This window comes from Vidua macroura, chromosome 3 (genome assembly GCF_024509145.1).
Source record: "Vidua macroura isolate BioBank_ID:100142 chromosome 3, ASM2450914v1, whole genome shotgun sequence".
NCBI lineage: Eukaryota > Metazoa > Chordata > Aves > Passeriformes > Viduidae > Vidua > Vidua macroura.
Window position 1 is genome coordinate 75,797,661 of NC_071573.1, and position 22,128 is coordinate 75,819,788.

The following is a 22,128-nucleotide window of genomic DNA, read 5'->3' on the forward strand; positions in this document are numbered from 1 at the left end:
GTAAATTCAAACAGCCTGTCTAGCAGCTTTCCAGCATTTAAGGTAGCTGCACTACAGTGGATTGGGAATCCTGGGGAAATGTGAACAGCTGCAAGGAATATGAACTCCACTAATTTTGTGTAAGACTTCTTCTCATCTGCTGTCATTTACATCCAAAGATGTGAAGCATGGAATCTGATGCCATTATGCATGATGGACCTGATCAAAAGGTCTTAAAGAAATAGAACAAATCTAATAAAAAGAAAAACAAACAAACAAACAAAAAAGAAATGGCATCATTCAAACTGAATACATACTTGAGGACCCAGTCACACTGGTCCAGGAGAGCTTCCTCCTTTATTAGGCAGCCAGCCCTGGCTAGTGAAATATTTTGGAGTTTGACTTGCTCTCTAATACTGAATTCCTACTTCTGTTTCACCTCCATTCATAGTTATCCTCCCTAAGTAAGCAAGCAAAGCATACCTAGTTCTTCTATTTACATTTCGGCAACATGGAAGTTTCTGCAATTCTGTGCGTGTGTTTGGAGGATGGAGCCACATATATGAAATGCAAATGGACAACACTTGCATTGCCATCATTCAATTTCCTACACACTTTCCCTACTTTCCCTTCTGCATTTAAATGCAAAAGTCACCACAGACCACAAGAAAGGCCAGTGTACTTTAATGTAACCTCACTGAGGATGGGAAGCCCAGTGCAGCAGGGGGGTGGCACGCTCTTCGGTGCACTCCGCAGTGCTGATGCACTAAGACCCTGCCAAAAGGAGTTCTGCTCCCTTCCTGCTTGCTCTCTGAGTTTTCTACGGAAACAGAAAAAGTGAAAAAAAGGAGGTTCAGCTAAGGAATACACCAAACTCACAAAACAGGTACTTTTATCCCCACAAGAAGGCAGCATGTCAGGTCAGCCTTGCTCTTGAGACCTCTATTTTCATCTCCACAGTTCACTAAAGTCAAAGTCCCAGCTCTGTTCTGAAAGCATCATCTCATTTCTTTCTTTTTTTTTTTGTTGTTGTTCTATGCAACTAAAATATAGGTCACTGACTGAAAGGGGGCTTTCAAAACTAACAGAGAAAAGGTAAAAACCACAGAAGATGTATCACCTCAGAAGGAGAACCTTCTTATTGTTTTAAAGACATAATTTTAAAATCTGTATTAGATCAGGAAAAAACTATTATTAAAAACACTGTCTTATAAATGTAGTTGTTGGGGGAAAAAAAAACAATAAGACCAATTTTAGAAAACTTCAAAAATAAACTTGGAAAATATACATTCCACATATCCTGATGACATTTATTCAACCACAGGTTTGTATCTGTTTTGTCTTTATAGGCCAGATAGAGGCACAGTTTACCTTACAAAGGACAGAAGCGCTTTTACTTTATTTGACCTGAAGTGAAACCTGATGGAAACTGTTTCAGACATAATAAGGCCATAAGCTTGCTCACATCTTCTTCAAAATTTGTTATTAATCTAAGCAATGCTGTTTTCACTTAAGTGATCACTTTTAACAACAAAAAAATCATACAGAACAGAAATCAAGCCTTAAGAACAGTGCAGAAATGGACCTCAATCACTCTGAGGTATGATACCTTCAAAACAAAACCCCCTTGTAACCCAAACTAGTAAATCTAACTGGTTTCTTAGTGAAGACTAGAATGAAAAGTTATTCTGGAGGCACAAGGGGTTAAAAAAAATTGAAGAGTTTAGACTACTGAGGGGAAAAATCCACTATCTTAAAATCCATCCTAAACAATAACAGCACTCAGGAAAAACACAAAAGTAAATTAGGCGCCAACATTACAACATCTATACTGTCAAATACCACCACTAAATGTATCATTCCTGTCAGGAAAAGCAAAGACAGATGGTTGTAGAAAAAGACACTCTTGAGAACAACCTTAACTTTCATGTACTGACAAATCAAAATATTTACAATATTTATCCCCCTACAAAGCTCATTCCCTACAATTAAAGCTCTTCTAAACTGCCACAGCATATTGCTACAGAAATTTTGGCAGAACAAATTCTTAATTTACATAACTGTTGAGAGTAGTCACCTAACTTCGAGGAAAAAAACCCATGCTTTCTCAAGTATTGCTGATGTTCTGAAGCCTCTGATTTATTTTACTCATAATTGTTTACATATTTCATTGCTTTCTCATCACAGGGAAATATCCAACTGTCAATATCAAGGTCAATAGCTTCCAACTGGCATGAGTGTGACTGGAATTTGTACAGCATTTACTACTGGAATGTCACTTTGTGAAACAGCATCTTTCTTGTCTCAAGCTGAAGGAGAGCTGGATTTTGAAGATCTTTGGTACTGGCCCACAAGCTGTCTGCCCTGAGTGACTTCACGGCCACTAACAGCAAGGAGCACAAAAGGTTTCCTAATTCAGGTACCTCGTCTGTGAAAACTCCTGCCCCAGAAAGGAAGATGAACATTGCAGGTCCACAGCAAGCCCAGCAACAGATTTCAGTGTTGAATCTTAGCTTAGCCCAGATTTTTCTGTAGTCTAAATGCAATTAAAATACATCTGATAAATCCTGACAGAACATTTTTCTAGAATCTAGAACACAGGCTAGCACCTGCCCAGCCTACATGAGACATTTCCCTTTCTATAAAGGTCAGGCAGATTCAGGGTGGCTGGTCCACATGGGAACACCCAGAACCAGGAGTTTCAAAGCTCTCCTGGTCTCCCAGTTTAAACTGTCAAACTCCAACAGAATTGCTTCATTTTCTTCTCTTGAAGCTACCTCCTAGAGTGGCCTCTAGTCCCTGAAATTTCTTCAGGCTTAGCAGGAATGCCCACCAAAAATGATCTCCTAAGTATGTTTCTTCTCAATGTGAAGGTTCTAACTCTTCAAAACCCAAAATTCAGTCAGGGGTAAAACCCACACATTAGACAAATTTTTTAAATAATAATAATAATAATTAAAACAATTACAAGACCCTGTGAAGGGTTTCTACTCTTTACTTATTTTCAGCAATCAGAATTTGATGGTAAAATTTCAAAAAATCTCTTGGAAATAAAAGCATCCCATCTACAAGCACACAGTCATGCAATATAGTATGCACACAGAATGCCAGAGCATGAGACCTCATTTTATTTCATAAGCAGTCAAAAAGCCATCAAAGTCAGAACACAAAGAAGTGATGGTTTAGAAATCACTATGTCAAGGATCCTGTCTTTCACTACTAAGTATAAGCATCAAATAATTCAAGAAATGTGAGAGGATATACTACTTCTACCAGTTAGTAATATGAGGGTGGGTTTGGGTGGTTTTTTATGTGGTTTTTTTGTTTGTTTGTTTGTTGTTGGTTTTTTTTTGTTTTTGTTTTTTTTTTTTGTGTGTGGAATAAACTGTAAAAAAATTTTAAATTAGGTTACTAAAAATTCAATAATTTCTTAGGAAAATCTTGCAATTTTTAGCCTTTTGGCTAAAATTTATTCTTCTGTCTCCAAAGAAGAGATAGAAAAAAATCCAAAGTAAGATTCCATCCACTGCCTGCAATCAAGGTAGTCAGAGTAACTGAAGTCCTAAGAGCAGAGAACACACTGGCAATTATCATATGGAAGTCTTAGATGGATGAGAATATGATGGATAACTTTTTCTTTTAATAAAAGAATTAAAATGAGAGAAATGTGTGGTTGCTGTAGGTAAGTATAATTATACTGCATCGTATTTTTGTTTTGCTAGTTTTTCCCAATAACTGTCATCTGTTCTCACACAAGTGACTAATTTAATTTTTCACTTAATCCAATTCCCACTTCTAGTTCAATTTATAATCATCACTTCCCCATGCTAGTGTGGCATTAAATTACTGTCATTCTTGACCATTAAGCACATCATACTCCAGTCAACAGAATTGATCAGAAACACCACAGCAGTGCCATGCATTTCTTATTGAATACATTCCTTTTTGCTGCTTTGTAGAAGCTGATCATCAGTGTCAGAAGCTGTTACACCAATTTCTGACTTTTCAGGCAAAAGAAAGACATTCTGAATCAAAGATAGACAACAAAAAAGTCTTTTTTTTTAATGAACACAGCATTTTCTCAGTTCACATTGCACTTACTTTACTTTCTAGTGCCCACTGAAGAAATGACCCATGTAAGCATAAAATTCCATCTACTACTGATCTTCTAACCATACTTCTCCTTACTGTAAAATCAAAAGTTATTGCTCCCCTTAACAAAAAACCAAAACAAAATCACCTCCCTTGATGCTACTCAAATTTCTTTGTACCTTCAAATTCAAATCCTGGGTCAAATTCACTTACATGATTGGCAATACACAGACTTTTCAACAGAAGTTGCCATTTTAAACACAGTTGTTCATGTCCTGTCTTAAAGAGAAGACAGAAGACTGAAGAAAGATTACAACTCCACTAGAAGATCAGTGGGAATCTCATTGCCTTGACCAAGGCAAGATTCTACACTATTTGTTCAGAGGCAGTTTGAAGCACAGTTACTTCCAAGCTCACTTTCATAAAAATATATCCATAAATTAAATTTCTGCATGGTCATCTTTACTTTTAAAATATTCCATTGCTTTCTGACAGTAAAAACAGTGGTTAATCCCATCTTCTGTGTGGTTTGTGCTGAGCTACAAAGCGTTAAATAAAGACTACTTCAATTTCCATATTAAAATTCTCTTCCCTAACAGCATTTTCTCTCATTTGGGATTAAATGAAAGGTATACCTGCCAATCTAACTGGACCATTTTCAAAGAAACCCCAAGGCAACTTCTTTCCCTCTTGACATATGGGGAGTACAATCTTTGCCCCATCTGCCAATTCAATAGCTGCCCAAATGTACATTTTCTCCATGCATGCCTATACAGAAATTAACAGGGCCTTTTGTTGCTTGTATGTACAGTATAACACAATATTTTTATAAACATTGCAGACACCTAAAAAATTTAAAATCTTGTGCTTAGGAGATGTTAATTGGCACAACTGCATTATTTTTAGTGTCCTGCTAATCAAGAACTTATTATTCTCTAACAGTTTCTGAGAATACCCATACCTAGCATAGTACTTTGTACATAACAACTGTAAAGTGCTTTACAGATGCTGTCAAATTATTCACAGTCTGAAAAACAGACAAAAGATTAAAGGAGTTTTTCTGGAGTACTTTCACAGAACGTGATTTCACAGTAAAGAAAAAATTTCTCTGTAATCATCTGTGAACTTAAATAACACAAGGAGATGTGACTGAGTAGCTATATACGGGTGGCTTTTTAAGCATCTGTGGTAACTGTATTACTTATTCAGTACATCACTGGATTTCTGTAGGATCTATTTAAGCAACAAATACAGTTTTCAGATAAAAACTCTGAAGAATTGAACACGCCTCAGCGGTCTTGCTCCTGCCAACTGCTTTATGGAGGCAGATCCCAGAATCAACAGGGATTGGCAGGGCTCCAGTAATCCGTTACCCTATGTGCTACAGTTAACAGGATTGTGGCCTCTGGGTCTGCTCCTGGTCTTTTCACGACTGAACAAATGCTGCCATGAACATTTACTCAAACAAGACTAACCCAAACTTTTTTTTGAAACGTCTGTAAGATATTTTCCTAGCCCTACAAAACTGGAAAAATTCATGACAAGCTTTAAAAACTATAGTCACGCGATTTGCTATCATCAACGTCCGTAGTTTGTTTCCCCGTGCTAAGACTTAAACCATAATTCCATTTCTTTCACATTTCATTGCGGTCTCTGGTGCCAAGCACGCTGCTTCCCGGTGTTTGGTGTGACAGCCGTGGATCAGCTGTCACACCGACCCCGCTCCACGGGCTGAATCCACCCAGCACCGATGGCCTGGGAGAGCGGCAGCAATGAGCTGAGCAATCCGCAGCCTGCGGCATCGCGGGGACCCGCGCTTCTTCGGTACAACTGCTCCAGATCCACCAAGCTGGAAATTTCCTGCCGGGAACCAAATCTCTCCCCACCATCAGCTACAACCACCTGAGCAGCACCTTTTCAATCGCGAGGGCTGCAGATACAATGTTCCAGCAATCCGAGTGCCTGGATCATTCGCAGCTGTGAGCTCTCGCATGTTTAAACGCCGGAGAGGAGGAAAAAAAAGCTCGTTTTTATCAGTCAAACGAGTAGCTTCAAGTGCCGGTACGCGAGAACGCGGCTCGCACCAAGTACCGAGCCGCCTTGCAGCGCCCGTGTCGCGGCGGCAGAGCCACGGCTCACGGAGCCGCCGCCAGCCCAGCACCTGGAGCACGTCCCCGCACAACCCCGCGGGGAGCGGCACTCACGGCGTCCCGGAGCCACCCCGGGCTCGGGCTCATCCTCCCCCCACCGCCGCTCCCCGCCGCCTCCTACGCGGAGCCGAGGGCTGGCGGGAGCGCCGCTCGCTGCCCAGGGGCGCCCCGGCGGCTGGAGCTGCCGCTTGACCCGTCTCCCTGGCAACGGAGACACTCGCCCTCGCCGCCTCCTCTTCCCCATCAGAGCCCCCCTTCCCCACCGCAGCGGTGCTGAGCGGCCGGGGCCGCAGGGCACGACCGGCGGCCGCCCCCCGCCCCGGTCCCGGTTAGGTAACGCGGGCGGCGAGGCGCCGCCTCGGGCCCGGCCGCTCGCTCACCTCGGGCAGGTGCCGGGGCCGCGCACGGCGGTGCGGTGGCGGCGCCGCCTCTCCGCCCCGCTCCGCTCCGACGGCAGCGGGGGGGACGAGCTGCGGGCAAGCAGCTCCCGCGCCGCAGAGCCGCCGTCCCGGCTGTGCCGCTCCGGTGCCCGAGCAGGAGGAGCTTCCCCGCCCCGCCCAGCGCGCAGCGGCGGCCCGGGAGGGCCGCACCTGCCGGAGGAAGAGGAGGAGGAGGCGGGTCGGGCCGCGGGATCCCAGCGCCGGGGGTCGGCCGTGCCCGGGGCGGGGAGGGCCCGCAGCGCAGCCCGCGGTGCCCCCGGGAGGCGAGGGCTGCCGCGCCGCTCACCCGCCGGGGCCACGGCCCTGCGGGAGGGCTGCAGGGAAAAGGCCTGGTGCAGAGAGCCCTTTAAGTAGCGCTAAGTTTGTAGGAAGAGCACCTGCGAGGCGGGATAACGGCGGGGTCAGGAGGGCTGTTAGGGGGGCATTTGGGAGGAAGGACTTTAGGACAAGAGATACGGCTGGAAAGGATGAGGCTTCTGCAGGGTCAGGGCGGCAGAGCGCTACATCCCAGGATATTAAGGCATCACTGCTTTATCATCCTGTTATGGGGTTTAATGTGAATTTTTAAAAATCTTCTGTGTGAAAGTGATGAGAAGCATCCGTCTGAGATACAAGTGCTGCGCCATTGTGTATTTTTCCAAATGCCATCTTTGCAGGGACACAGGACCCAGCTCTGCAGTGAGGCTCAGTAACAATGCTATTCTTTCAGCCTCACCTCATGAAACTGAGAAGTGGTGGAAACTTTTCTTCCTGCACCCTCTAACTGATCCCATGGTTGTGAAGAACATTCAGGTGAATTAATAAATCTAATGATTAGTGATCCATTCATAATCAGCAAGACTGGAACGTGATTTAATATACAGGAGAAAATACTATTTTGAGAATTGCACAGAGCACCTCTACTTTTGAGCAGTTTTCATCTTGCTACTGGATTTTCTTAGGAGTTTAGTTTCTGTTTTCTGATCTGTGAAGTTAATACAAAAACAGTAGAACCTAAAAATCTCTGCCTGCATCTCCAACATACCTCCAGATTAAATTTTACATACATGCCACTTTAGAGGAGTTCAAGTCTTTTTCAGGTGACAATCCCTTAAGACACTTTTACAGCATGTGGGCCTTCAGTTAAGCCTACTGACAGAAGAGTTATTTTGTTGTTAGGTGTTTGTGAAAGGTATCTAGAAATTCCCCTATTTCTCATCTGCAGAGCCGACAGTAACAACTGGAAAGTTAGTTCAGAAAGTGCACCAGATGCAGTATATGGAGTGTTTTGGGTAGAAATGCAAAGCTTCCCCAAGTCAAGGGTCAAGCAGCTTGGTGCTTTTACAGTGCAATACCAGGCAGAGTCCCATTTTTGTTACAAAACAGAGGCATAAAGACAAGGCCTGTGCTTCATTAGAATCAGTTAATTCATGTGCAACACAGAACTGTTATGGCTACAGTACCTTTCCTTGATTGCATCCAAGTGGGTTTCGAATATCTCCAGAGAGAGATACCTCCCTAGGCAGCCCCTTATAGGGCTCTGCCACTTTCAATGTAAAGGTCTTCCTCTTGTTCAGGTGGAACTTCTTGTGTTTTGGTTTATGGTCACTGCTCCTTGTCCTGTTGCTGGACATCACTGAAAGGAGTCTGGCAATGCATCATATTAAGTATTAGGAAAAAATCACAGAGATTGACAATGATTTTTATTCTTTTTTTTTTTTCTTTTTTTTTTTTTTTTTAATTCTCTGTTCTGGAAATACATAATGAATACCTAATCCTAGCTCTAGAGAAAGACTGCAGGTGTTTGATGATCCCATACACAAGACACATGTAAATGTGAAAGGCTCCAAAGAAATACCTGAACACAACAAAATTGAAGCCTACCAGATCTTGGGAAAAGGTGCGGCAAAAAGAACTATTGCAACTACTTACATGAATGCATGTTCCAGTTGATCCTGTTTTTCCTTTACCATTTGTACGAAAGTAACTTGAGATGGACAAGAGCTTGTTAGAACTGGGAATACAAGCTTGCATGAGGTAAAAACACTTCAGTTTGGGGCAGCTGATAAAAGAGTTTATGAAGCTGGAAATACCAAGTACTCTATCCTGAACCATGAAAGAGTTACTGCTGCTCTTGTGGAAGAAAACACAGAAGACGTCCTAAGAGGATCCTTCAAGACTCTAAGAGATCAAGAAGGACATCAGTAATAGCCAGAGTTTCTCCTACATCTATAAATCCCAAGGGAAAACAGAATACAGTGGAGTAGGCTCACAGAGCAAAGAACATGATGAAACCTTAAGTTAACCAGCAGCTGCCAAAAGGAGCTGTTATTGAGGAAGATACTGAAGAGATGAAGCACCCGAAAGGAGACCTCACTGCTGCACAAGAGTAAAATGGAATCTATATTTTCATTCTCATTGAAAATTCATGTAGCCCTTAAAGGAAAGCTGACAGTTTGGGAAGAACAAGTTACAGAGTATATTGAGATAATGAGCACCATGGAAAAAGTAGTGAAAACAATCACTAAACCATTCACAATTAATGAAAGCAATGAAACAATGAAAACAGATCTGCAATTCAAGGAGAAATAACTGAAATGAAGCACAGACAGATCTGCAAGAAGCCAAGATTTCTCTAGCTGAGAGAAAACTTCACAGCACAGCTAGCCATTTGGTCAGTACTGTTAATATAATCATGTATCTAAGCAAAGCTGTATCATAAGAGAGCTGTTGATCATCACAGTGCTATCATCCAAATAGATTTGCAGGAGAAATTAATGTTCTGGTCAATAAAGTACAAGATTCAGTTAGTGAGAACTATCTGAAGTAGCAACAGATGTTGACATCTTATGCATATTTTATAGATGTCCTCCTATCAGTTGTTCAGCAGATAATGTATTTGCCTTAGCGGTATCAGGGTCTTTCACCTCTGTTAAAAATTTGCTGACCACTGAACTTTCTCAAGTGTCTGAAAATGTGTAACAAAGTAGGACTGTGCCATTTGCTAGTAAAGCTGAGCCATTCAAATTGACTGAGAAGCAAATATCTGCATCAGGAGGAGCATTAAATATCTTGACAGCAATGGTGGAAATTGTCTTGGAACTAAACTGTTTGTTTCAGAATGACATAAGGAAATTTTCTGGTTGATGAGATCGAGGACCATAAAAAACAATTAATATCTTCTTAGGAGATCTTTGTCTCACTCTGAAAAAATTACAGAAACAGCCAGTGTTTTTTTTTTTTTTTCTCAGATGCAAAGTACTGTGGGAATTTAAGAGAAGTTGAAATAGAAAAGTGTGTATATACAAAGAATGCAAATGAATTAGTGTCCTCACTTCAAAGCCAGCTGAATGTATTGGCACAGGAAATGCAGAAGAACTCTAGCTTGTATACTGTCAAAAAATGCAAGTTTGATGACTTCTATCACTGCTGGGCAAGAAAATATTTATCTGGAAACTACTGACATAGCCAGTAGTAAAACTTCTGCTTCAAAACAAATTTATTGCATCTCTGGATGATTTCTTTCCAAAGCTCAAGTAGTTTATGGCCATATGTTTCATGGGCATGAAAGAAGATGCTGGTGGAATCCATAGTCTGTTCTCAGCAACTTCTTAGCAATCTAAAACATGCACCTCAGGATACTGGTAAATGGTGGGAATTTAAAACTGCTCAAATAGTCACCTTTATGGATCAGTAACGCTCCTTCTTCAGCAAAAAGGAACAGCAGCTTCAGTGTTTACAGTAGAGAACAGAAGGTTTATGATTGAGATCTGTATTTTTTACTGGATATTTTGTTTTGCATTAAGATTGCAGTAGATGCAGTGTGAAACTACTGCACTGTAAGAATATATCCCACATTTTTTTATATGCATATCAAGAATACAAATAGTTGTGTTCAAAGATCCTTGACATACTGCTGGAACTAAACCAAACTAATTGCCAATTTTAAAAGCATTGGAATTCACCCATGAGAGCTACAAACCAATAGCCTATATTGACCTCAAAAAAGGAAAGGATATGTCATGGTGCTGCCAGCTAGATCCAGGGTCCACATCCCTGCTCTCATTTAGAGGTCTGCCTGAAAGACTCCTAAAAAATGTCTTCTTGTCAATTTCCAGTTTGTGCTCACTAAAAGCCAGTCAATAAGTAGGAACTTATTCAATGAATGGAATTGTCCTATGGCAATTGAAAGCTGGGAGCTAGACAGCAAGCAATTCCGTGTAACGGGGAGATGCAATGGATTTATGTATTATATACAACTCCTCTCAAGAGCAACAGTGAATTATGACTTCCAGCATTTACTGTTAAAGAGACAGAAAAATTATCATTAAATAAAGGCTTGTCAAGCTCTTTTACTCTCTCTCTCTAAAAGCTTATATTGCCACAAATATGCTCTCTTATATATTTTTTAGAAGACTGACTTCGGAGATTGGCATCAGTGTAATTTTTTTATCACTGCAACATATGGCAGTCTTCCCTGCTGCCAAAACATGGCCATGTTTCAGCCTCAGGGTACAGCTGGCTTGAACTTAAAACTGAGACTGCTTTCAAACATAAATACAGAATTTTGTGTTACCCCTTCAGACACTATGAAGAAAAGTAAATATAACATTTCTGTCGCTGGAATCTTTATGAACCCTACAGTGCCTTGGGGTTCCAGTGACACTAGAAAGTATTTTTTCCTTCTAGTTTTTTGATAATATCTAAAATGATTAACAGTCACTGTGTCAGGATCATGTATCACTCAGCTATCCATACTGAAAACTTCTGCAGTTCACATTCCAGTATGGGTTCACAAAATTCTCATCTTACGGTGATTTATGATGAGTTCCACACATAGCCACAAGTTACAGCAATCTCTGATCACGTGCAATCAGTGTTTGTGTAAACTTTCTGTTCAGAGGTTTTTTTACAACTCATCTGTACTCAGCCCATCATTTCCTCTTACAGTGCTCTCCCTGAGTTGCAAAGCTGAATGCAAACCTGCTGTACTGGTGGTGCATGTTATCTCAACATTCTGAAAATTAGTCAGATAAACACAAGCATTTCCTAGTTACATCTGAAAGTATACTCAGCACCACTATTTTGATTAAAAACATGAAAACATTAAATACTACATTATATTCTGAGCAGTTCTCTCAGCTGAGCATTTTCTAGGTTACATGTCAGTACCACAAACATAAAATGTCAGTACCACAAATAAATGTTTCTAAAAGAAACAAACAGAATAAAAGTCCAACATTAAAAAAGGAAGAAAACATAGTATCTGCAATCCCACCCTCTATCCTCATTGCAACTGGAGCTAGAAGAAAACCCCTAAGTGCCTTGGGTTTTCTGCTTGTTGGTGAAGCTGACAAGCACAAACTACATGAGAGCACCTAAATAGAAAAAGCCCAGTGGGCAAAAGAAAATTAAAACAAGTGAGGGAGTAACTATTCCCTTCTCAGTAAAAGCTATATAAATAGTAGTGTTAGCTGTAACATTGAAGTTGTCTAGGTTACTGCTTTGACCTGATTCTTTCATTTGGAACAGATTTAGTCACATGAGGTGACATCCCCTACAGGAGGAAAGAAACTTCCTGACAGGTAGCAGGGTGTGTAAGGTCCTGCTTGAACCTTACAATGCTTCTCTGCTACGTAAGTTTTTTGAATACAGCCCTGGATGCAGCCCTTAACATTTACAGAAAGGGGAAAAGGAAGTGGAGGTTAGACAAGAAACTAAAAAAACAGTTCTCTAAGCAGTCTGTATAGTACTTGTGGTAGGTAAATTGCTGGCCACTGAATATTAACAATTTTCTTATTCTTCCATCTCCCTTTCCCAGATTCCCCAACTCCCAAAGAACAGTTGAGCATGGCTCAGCCTGAGGCTGCTTTAAACAAAATCATTCTCAACTTCTAAACTGTTGAAATCAAAATAGTCTGGCACATTAGATGTGATACTCCACAGATTTTATTTCTGTGAAGTAGGAGGTGTATTTCCAACATCAAGGAAACATTTTTACTGCCAGTACTCTGAAAATGTAGCGGCTCCATTCAGCATTTGGCTGCTGCAAGAACATCAGGCTGGAAGCTCTGATGTGTGAAAACCTCTATGATCAGATGAAAGGGATCATGACATGGCTGCAAAAGGAAGAGTATAGATAGAACTTGGGGTAAGGAAGAGGGAGAAAGACCATGCACTCCTGCAGTGCTTTTTACACTGTGATGGACAGCACTTTATGGAGCCTGTTGCAAGCCTTGGCACTGCCACTCTGCTAACAAAAGCATAGGCCTTTGTGTAGAGCACTCTGCATGCCTTTGTTTTCAAAACCAGTGAGTTTTTCCTTCCTTTTTTAAATGCTGGACTTCTATTCTGTTTGTGTCTTTAGATTACTCTTCCTTCAACCTTTACTTACATTCCAGGGCCTTTTTGCAACGGAAAGTAGCATGGGGATACTGAAGATCTGAAAGAATGACTGAACGTTTGCTTCACTTTTAATTCCAGGACAACTAGTCCTCCTCCTCATAAGAGGGAGAATGCAGGTGTTAGAAACATTCAGGGAGAGGGAGAGCTCATAAAAGTAATTTATTGAGCTTAGTCTGTCTGAAGAACCAAAGGATTTTCTATCATCCCTTCCACAACTACAGCTGGCAGAGCTGACCTCTAGTTAACTATGCACAGCAGCAACTGCTTCCTCATGCAGTTAAAAAAAAAAGTTAACTGTTTAATCTTAAAACTCTCCCAGTTTCAAACCTCTGAAGATGAAATGAATAAGAAGAGCCAGTGGGTACACATTAGAAACACAACATGGGACAGTAAGCATGTGTAGTTTTCCTCTACCTGGGACTATTCACTTTCCAGGCACCATCCTGAGAATAGTTGATTCCATATCTTATCAAGGACTTCCAGTATTTCCCCATGCAAAAGCACCTGCAGAAATCAGTTATCTTAGGCTGTTACTCAGAGCTTACATTTTGAGGTTTATTACATTTTAGGTTGTTTCAGCAAATGCTACCAGCCTTTTATCCTTCTCAGTATGTGTTCTAACAGTTCCCTGTGGTTTTTAGGGCATTATTAAAGGTTCTGTATGGCTTCATATTGTCAGAGTATGAATTCATAGACAGTGGCAGGAAAGGCTAGGTAGATTTCCAAAAGAATGATATTCTGTAGATACCAGCAATACAAGGTCACAGCTTACTCAGCTCCTCAGTGTCTGAACTAAGACCCCTGCACCTCTGTCAGGATTTGTGCACTGGAAACAGAAGATATTCTAGTCAACACATTCATAGAATAGATGACTCTACTCACAGTGGTACTTGGGTAATATGAGCACCTTCATTTCTGAAAGCCCGTTATTTTCATGTACATGACTGGTGCTGTTAAATCAGTAGAGGAAGAACTTCCTTAGAACTGGTGGCAGAATAGTGGCTATACATATTCAGACCAAAGATTCACCTAACAGTGTAACTGAACCCTCAAAGGTTGACATTCCAATCCTTAACTCCTTAGTTATGGAACAGCAGAAATCTGGAATAGACAGTTTCCTGAAAGAAATCTTGAGAAGACGTATGTGCTATGCTTCTTACTCATCCTCTTAAACAAGGGGTATCCAAAAAAGAATAGAGAAGAAAGTGAGAGGTTTTCTGCACAGTCAATTGGTTGAGCTGGCTTTCCATGCAAGCAGAAGAGCCCTTCTTACCAAGGGGGCTGAGGGGTGACCACTGGCAGAAGATTCTCCTTTAGAGACAATGCACTGTTAGACTGCAGACTTAATTTACTTCTGGTAAGCACACAAAAAAGATGCTTGAAAGTAATTTCAGGATGATGGATTCCACTCTGGGAAGCAGGCACTTGTCTGCTCAAATAGACAGAAAGTCATAATGGTGCAGGAGACACTAAAAGGCAGATTGCAACTAACTTTCATGAGATGCACCTCTGATTTATGAAAAGTCTAAATCCTATTTAAGGTTACTAGGACTGATAGCCTACTTCCAACTACAATCAAATACCTTTTTTTAGGTTTTTTTTAAATTTATTTTATCCAAAACAACTGAAGTCACTGCCCAAATAATTCACCAGAATGAGAGGCACGGAGTGCAAGTTGAATAATCTGGTCTGAAATCAGGACGGTTAGGTGTTCTCTGGGGAGCCACTCTGTACATCCAAGATGAAGATACAAAAAGCAGCATGGAGTGAGACAGGTTATAGAGTCATTTAATGAAAAATTAGGGTTGTGACAGCAAGGGCTATAGATGACAACAGCCTCTCCTGTCCACAAAAGCAACAACAGCATACAACTGTGTGTCTGTGTACATGTGTGTATGAATGTTGCCTGGTAAACCTGAGACTGAGCATGGAAACTGTTTCCTACTGTGCCCAGACAAAAAAGGGGTTTATGTGTACACTCTGAAAGGAGCAGAACTCAAATGAGCAATATGCCTTCAGAAGAGTCATTGAAGCCATCTTCTGTTTTGCCCAGTGGGAATAACCTGCAAAACCAGAAACACCAGATAAAATTTTAGCATTAAACCAAATATTGTTCCCATTTAAGCCCCAGTCTACAGGGGCAGTTAAGAAAACATACGTATGGTCACCTCTGGCAAACACATGTAATGCATTAATAAAATGCTAAGTTGTAAAAGGTATCAGAATTTAAACCTTTCAGATTTCCCCTATTATTAGGAAACAGGAACACACTTTATCAATTTTTCATAACAGCTCTTATACATCTGCTGACTATACTTTAGCCTTTTGCTCTCTATTTTCAATTTATACACTGCACTACAAAAAAAAAAACAAAAAAACCCACACCTTATTTATGCCTCAGAAAGACAAAACATCTGAAAAAAAATATTTAATTTTAGCAAAAAGTGTAACTGCTCTTTTAAAAATATTGCAGTGTTACCTTCCACTCCATTTTCTAACCTGTCTTAGGATATTGTGGAAGAGTCTGAAATACATGTGAACCAATAGAACAAAATAGAACAAAAGGCAATGGTCAAAATAATCCATCCATTAAATAGAGAAAAGTGTATCTTGCTTTTTTACTGGGAGCTGCAACAACTTGTGGAGATCACTGGTATATGCATTTCAGCACTTGAAGAGAGAGAGAGAACAGATTCTGAAATCAATGCTGTTCTGTCTCCCATGTGAAGAGTCTGTAGTTCTGCTTGACCCCATGTCCAAAAAACAGAGTGTAGTCCATCCACAGGGGTGTCAGAAAAAACTGAAATTACCTCATTGTTGTAGGAATTAACCACTACAAGATGACCCACATTTTCCAAACAGATTAAAGTATTAAACAAGAACAAACAACTTAGCACATTCCCTCTGATGTCTGAACAAAAACTACAGGAAAGACTACAGGAGCAGCTTGGAGAAATCTAAAAATCTCAATTGTTCTTGGGGTGAGAGGTGAATTTCCTCATGCTGCAAAAGAGATGCCCTGCAGGAATCATTTCTACAGTCTGACAAGAGATTTTACACCAGGATGGAACTGGCCCATGTCACAATCCATTGATGAGTCTGGCAGTACTTCTGACAAGAAAAGCTTTGCTGCCATAATTCAGACATTTCTTCTGGAGTAACTCAGTGTACTGAATTATTTAAAGTCTCTGTCATCCACAGGCTGAGACCTGCTACTTGTAGGTACAGCAGGGAACCTCATCTCCCAACAGCTCTTCTATGCTGACACCTAATCCCACAGAAAGTTAGAAAAATCTCTCTGAGCATCTAACTTCTACCAATTTGGTGCATTTGAATTTTATCACGTTATCACTCATAATATATCCTGTAGAAAATTCCTTAATTTATATTAGAAAAACATGAGACATCCTGACAAACTGTTTATCAGCTAAAAAGAAAACTTGACCATTTTCAGCATTTTCTAGCCCAAAAAAGTACAATAGTACCTATAGAGTACCTGAATTACTGCTTGAGAACACTGGTTTTGTATTTTATTATGTATACAGGAAAGCATGGTAACTTCATCATGATCCCAAAGACATCTTACACAAAGAAAGAACTCTGCCTTCAAGGAGTCTCAGTAAATCTGCATTAAAATGCTGGAGCTTTGAAGATTAATCATGTCCTTATTATACAATCTAAAAATGAACTTTTAGTATATAGAGGTAGTACTTTAAATATTTGGGGACCTCTTTAATGGTCTATTTTAGTAGCCCCCAGAGCAACCTGACACTTGCATACTTAACCACTGTATCTCTCTATATAATTAGTAAATGTAACTGTTTAAAATACATCTGTGTCCCACATGCTGCCCCTAGATTTTTGATGCTGTGGGAAGAAGAGGCACACAAAAGGGCTCTCTAACTTCAATAATTACTTCCACCTGAACTCTAATACTGGTAGTCATATGTTGGTATCATTGAAACCTTTTCTTGTTCTTTAGTGCATTCTCTACCAGCACAATTTGAATATGTAATCACTCAGGTAAATGGGGATACATACCCATGAAAATGCTCAGAAGACCTGGAAGAAGAATGTAATTAATTTTCTGTATTATTATACATAGAGTATTAAGGAATAATGCAAAATTAACTAAAACAATGCAGCATTATTTAAGTTCTCTGTGACATACATTTATGGGTACTACTGCATTATGTGTAGACCAAATCCTTTGTAGTGGACATTATTCCTGTTACAACACTGCTACAATAATCCATACTGTTATATTCCTAAATCAAATGAAATGTGATATTTTATGGTAAATAAAGCAAGTAGAAAATAAATCTATTTTTTCCCTAATCATCAATATATGAATACATGTTATCTAAAACTGTGTCTCTAATAAGGGCTTCCACAGGCTATTTCACAGTAAGATACAAAAGAAACAAAATCCATGTAGTAGACAGAACATAATTATGAAAAATCCTCCCTTGTGGATTCCTTTTCTGACACCCACTGAATTGCACTCCAAATTCTAAGAATTTTTGATTAATTTCAAATGCAGATTTTTGTGTAGAGCTTTGGATTCTTTCCCACTATTTTCATTTTTATTTATCCTGTTCTGTATAAATGTTATTGAAGCCAATAGGATTTTAACTGTTGTATATGTTTAGGATCAGTTCCTAAACTTAGGGTTTATAATAAAGTTATTTCAACCAGAAATTTAAGGAAAAATTGTGCTTAAATCAGCCAGACTTTAATATGGTAACTCTACTGGTGGCTGCACATCTCAGAATATTCATTTGTTTCTTGGACTAAATGAATTTAATGTATTTCTCCAGTCTTCTGGTAATGCAATATTGCACATTCATCTTTACTTCAAGGCTTTTAATTAAAGGTTGTAGGCTGTAACCCTATGGCCACATTTTCTTTGGTCTGCAGTCTGGTATCTTCCCCTGATAGAATCCTCTTCCAGAATTAGTGTAGATCTGTTTGCATTTTAGAAATTAGAGGACTTGAAATAGTTTGTGGAAGCTGCCAAGAAAGATATGTAATCTCAGTATGGTATTCCTTGAATATCTGCAAAGAATCCCTTGCATGTGTCAGGCATCTACAAAAATACAGGTATAGGACATGGACTCAAATGCTACTTACCCAGCATAACACTGATTAAGCCACTGAGCTATTAAACCACACTGTAACTTCTCCAGCTTCTTAAGATCTATATATAAGCCTTCTTTAGGACTGAGATATATATAAAATGGTTTTAGAAGTGTTCACTGAGGTCATTTTGGCTTTCCTGTTCTACACAAAATTTGCCTCCCCATAGGAAATTAAAGACTTCAGTTTTTCATGTAATTCACACCTGCAAACACCCAAATTGTAAATTGCAGAAGAATGCAATTAAAGTGTAAAATTAATAAATAAAACTGGTTCTGCAACTACTTATAAAAGCATGGAAAATCAATCCCTTGATACATCATGTCACAGATAATACAACTAAATTATGAAGTTATGTATACAAAAATGCATCACACCTGTATAAATATGTATTGTCATCATAAATTAAAACCATTGAGAGAGACTAAAATATCATTTGGGAATGGAAAAATATTACATTATTGTAGAAGAGCATCTTGCCAGCACACTTAGTTTATATATTTATTATATTTTATGTGTTATATTTCATAAAAGAAACTCCAGCAGATACCTAATATTCTGAATCCATTCACCAACTCTCTTCTGGACTATCAGAGAGCTACTGCAGTGGCAGAGCAGTAAAATCATGGCTACTGTTACTGCCTCAAGTCAGTACAAAGGATGTTGTTTGCCTTGGGTGATGTTGGAGCACCAGCAAAGGCAGCTCAAATGAGGCAGTCACCACTCCACTCCACCCAGTCTCTTCCCACTGCTGGTTCACCTCCTTGTCACTGGAGCTGGTACAGTGCTTTCTCTCACTGCTGCAGGGAAACAATCTGGGAGCAAAGTGCAAACTCTCACAAACCAACCAACCAGCCAACCTGGCAGCAATATCAGTTCACAGTATTCATGCTCCTCCTGTCACAGGCCTTTTTTTTTTTTCCTCCTGTGTTTCCAGTAGCTTTCTGTGGACCAGCCAAACCATCAGTGATTGATACAGCTTCGAAAAGTTGTGGGAGCTCTTCTCTTTCTTAAATTAGACCATCTGTGTGATGCTGTTTGCTCTGGAGGTGTTCCTACACCCTCACACTGGCAAGAAGGATGAACTGGAAACAGAGTTACAAGAAATAATAGGGCTGTCAGTTGTCTCAACTAGTATTGCAACTGAGAAGAGAACATGGGGTACTGAATCCTGTGAGTAAAAATGAAGTAAAAAGGCACGTGTAACTGATGAAATTAATTAATTCCAGTACCAGGCTGCCTCATTCTCAAATATGCTGGCTCCTACTGTGCGTTTCCAAGTCTCTTCCAAAGCAACCTGCTAATTGAGAAACTACAATCAGACAGGAAAAATATGGAAGATGATGTCAGGTATATCAAGCCACAGTCCATCAGGAGAATTTAAATGCAATGTCTTTGAAATTAGTATTATCTGCCAAGGAGCTAGTGATCTGTCTGGGCTGGTGTGTGAGTCTGCAACACTGAGTTGCTGCACTTGCCATAAACTTCATCCACATAAGGACTTGACAAAAACTCCTTTAAATAAAGCACTGCAGCCACCTAGCCTTGAAAATATGCAAGTGTTCAGGAACACTCTGATCACAGACTGGAATTAACCAAAATCCTTCAATGTAGATCCTTCTGTAGATACTTCAGAGGCCAGTAAAAGATCAGAGAAATAATCTGAATTAAGTAACAGAACAACCAAAAATCACTGAAAGGTGAAAGTGATCCATCAGTAAGTCCATCTCTCTTGAGTTTGTCTTTAAAAAGTTGCAGGTCATTTTTACTTGGCTCATAATCAATTCTTGCTAATGCTGTGTTCTCTGGTTCTGCCTAACACTGATGAGATAAGGAACAAAAGGATCAATGCTTTCATTGTGTTTACTGGTAAACCAGTAATCAGCATAGACGACTCAATTCCCTGAATCCTAATGATACATGAATTTGCTCAAGTATCCATTTAGACTGATATCAATTATGAACAAACAACAGCAGAAAGATGAGAATAGGAAAACAGTTTCAGGATAGAAAATGTGGACAGAATCAAACATAAACCTGTGCTGCTGCTGTATAAGGGCATTCCTCTTTTTCCTCTGTGGTCAACTGCTGTGCCATTCCCAGACCTCAAATCACAAAGCAAACCTCACCTGCCTCCTCTCCAAAATTCTCCAGCTGGGCACCTATTACCAAAAAAGGACTCTTATTTCACTGAAATTACCTGCCCATCTGGACTCATATTCTGATTCCTGATCTTCTGAGTAGTAAAGACAGCAAAGAAACTTTAGTAGTACCCACCCACACAGTAACACAAGTTAACGACAGACATTCCTATTCTCTCTTCTCTAAAGGGAATTTTCAGTAGGTCAATCAGACTTTTGATGCTAGTTAAATACAAAAATTAATATTTCATTTTCCACTCAGCGTCAGAACTAGCTGAGAAAGAAAAGGTACACAAAACATATAATCAAAATTGAGATGGAAAACCAAACAGATTCAAAGAACAGTCACAAATGTACTTCTTACTTTCCAGGCACCCTGTAGCTTTAGAAATTTCTCTCTTAAGAGCTATGGAAGGATTACAAGGAGATCTAGTGTGGCAGCCTATGGCACACATATATCATGAGAGTTACAGTATTTTTCTCTGATGTGTTTGGTGCTGTCCAGTGTTGAGAACAGGCTGCTATGAGAACCTGTTGAGAACAGGTGTGTATGAATCCAGTTGGATAGTCTCTGTTCTTCTCATGGGCTGTTTTGTTATTTTTGAATTCCCTGGAAAAATTCAGACTCCTCGTTCAAGAAAAATGCATCCCATTTGAAACTCTGTCTAAGCTGAGTACACATACATTCATTTTTTAAATCATCTCACTTGCAGATGCTTTATATGGAAAAAAATCCAACCTTTTAATTACTGACATTTAATATCAACATGGTCACATTGGTAAAATAACAAATTATATTTAAAAGATTGTTTTTAATATCAGTTCTTCTGCTTGCAACAGTCTAAGAAAGATTCTTCAGAATAAAAATCTTGAACTTTTGATGCATCTTTATTCATGAAAAGAACAGCCTTGTGCTATCCTCAGTCGTAGGAAGTGACAGGCAGAGCATGACATCACTCTTTATTTTTAACTGACTGCTTTCTCATGAATTTATTTTGCTGTCAGTACATATTACAGCAGTGTTAATCGCATTCAGGCTTTAGGAAGACAGAAGCCCTGCACTGAGTTTGATTCCACAAGCTGGGAGTTCTTAGCTTTTGAAGGAGAAACTTTATTTCAAATTTGCCACAACAGCTGATCCGCAGACAGATCAGTAAGAACACAAATGCCAAAGTACCTATGAAAGGTCTACAACCACCAAAGGCATCCACGTGGATTTCTCCATTACAGCCACACCACACAGATTCACCACTTACAAAAGTATCAAATCCTGGACTCAAGGACACAGGTTTAGTCAGCAAGTAATTGACTACAGATATTTAATTAAACTTGTCACCTGACTTCAGGAGATTTTAACAGCTTCCTATTATCACTATATCACTCATGTCCCTAGTTCATTTGCATGCAATATCTAAAATAAGACAGGGTCAGTAAGCTTATTACCAGAGAACAAAAACATGTTTCTATCTTCCTACAGACTGTGAGAGTCTTTAAAATAAACAAATGGAGAAACTGCATCTTCCTGATTCCCAAAGTGAGCAGAAATCCAGCACACACCATGTTTGTCCTGCCTTGTCTCCACTGCCTTTCTAAATCTATTTGGCTTCTCTCTAAGGAAAACAGAGCCATTCATTAATCCAGTATTAAAGCACACTGTAGCCTTGAAACTATCGCATCATAATTGTTATTACTAAACAATGCTACTAGTAGAAGACCAAGTTCTGAACCCCAGGTTTTGTATGCCCACAATAATAAGAAAAACTAGGTAGATGCAAGGGCAGAAAAAAGGTGTTTCCCACCTAA

General features: G+C 39.8%; 1 protein-coding gene and 1 pseudogene across 4 annotated transcripts in view; one reads left to right on the forward strand and one right to left on the reverse strand.

Annotated features, from left to right (window-relative positions):
• The window catches only part of KLHL32 (kelch like family member 32), a 121,547-nt gene extending 114,723 nt beyond the window's left edge, over positions 1–6,824 (reverse strand). For all 4 annotated transcript variants that reach the window (XM_053974410.1, XM_053974406.1, XM_053974408.1 and 1 more), the window contains exon 1: positions 6,602–6,824. The gene's annotated coding sequence lies outside the window, so the exon portion shown is untranslated. The remainder of the gene's footprint in view (positions 1–6,601) is intronic.
• LOC128804952 (kinesin-like protein KIF11-A) lies at positions 5,822–10,171 on the forward strand (annotated as a pseudogene).
• Positions 10,172–22,128: the final 11,957 nt, after the last annotated feature.